A 1,229-nucleotide genomic window follows, 5' to 3' on the forward strand; every position below is an offset into this window, starting at 1 on the left:
GACAGGCACTGATGGCAGCATTGGTCATTGACTGGACAGACGGCGGTGCAGGCAGAGGGCACAGCATGTGCAAGAGCAGAAGACTGCTCCTGAGTTGGCAGGAAAACATGCTGGGAGCCCCAAGAAATGGCTAGGGAGGGTGGCCAGGGCTGCTGACCGGGCTGAATGCCCACAGTAGTGGGCACCATGGGAGAGCGAGCAGTTAGGCCTTGGCCATCTTCCGGTCTGGGCACAGGGGAGAGGACTCTTGGGGGGGGGCCAAGCCCTCTACTGGAGGTGAGTTCCCCCTGCCTCCTAAACAGTCACCCACTCTACAGCTCAAGTTGGCTGAACCTGGCTGATCCTCACTGATAAGGTCTGGTTGTGGGCCGGGTCCTGCCCTGCAGGATGGTTGGCCAGATTGGCCCAGGGCCACCCCCCTGATGGGTACGGGCCTTGTGGACATCTGGTGCCCAGGACGGGGGAGCCTCCTCCCAGGAGCTGCTCTGAGGGAAAGGGGTGGGGGTGCTGGAGCAGGAGGCCGTAGTGCCGCTCTGGGTTCTCTGTCCACCACACATGCCTGGCACTGGCAGCCCATCTTTCCCGCAGGGAGGCCCCCTTGTACCCCACTGTGGCCAGGGCATTGTCTGCAGCTTTAGAGCAACTTCCAGAGTCCTGTGCAGGTAATGTTAGGGATAGGAGAGCTGGGCTATCTATGGCCAGCTGAGGTGTGTGATCTCAAGAAAGCCACCCCTGTCGGGTCTTTTCCCTCCAGAGTACCTTAGGTGTGGAGTGCTGTTTTAATAACAATGGCCCCAGTTATTGCCCTTTCTTATTTAATCCTCATAAGAGCCCCATGATGGATGTCTTTTCAGAAGAGGGAATTCAGGTTTTGAAACCCAAGTAACATGCCCAAGGTCACCCAGCTGATACACAAGTTAAGAGTCCTATGGGATTCCGATGAGTCTGAGGGTAAATGGCTGGCAGGGGCAGTCTGGGGAAAGGGACCCGGGAATCCCAGGGTGTGAAGTCTAGGATCCCCCTCAACATCACTCCTGCTGGACTTCCAGCCCCCATACCCACCAGGTGTGGTCAGCTCTGTCCATAGAAGGGTCCACTTTTCTTTTCTTTTCTCTCTTTCTTTTTTTTTTTTTGAGACAGAGCCTCAAGTTGTCCCCCTGGGCAGAGTGCCGTGGCCTTACAGGTCACAGCAACCTCCAACTCCTGGGCTCAAGCAAGTCTCCTGCCTC

Source organism: Otolemur garnettii, unplaced genomic scaffold (assembly GCF_000181295.1).
Source record: "Otolemur garnettii isolate 467f Iridium unplaced genomic scaffold, OtoGar3 scaffold00007, whole genome shotgun sequence".
Classification (NCBI taxonomy): domain Eukaryota; kingdom Metazoa; phylum Chordata; class Mammalia; order Primates; family Galagidae; genus Otolemur; species Otolemur garnettii.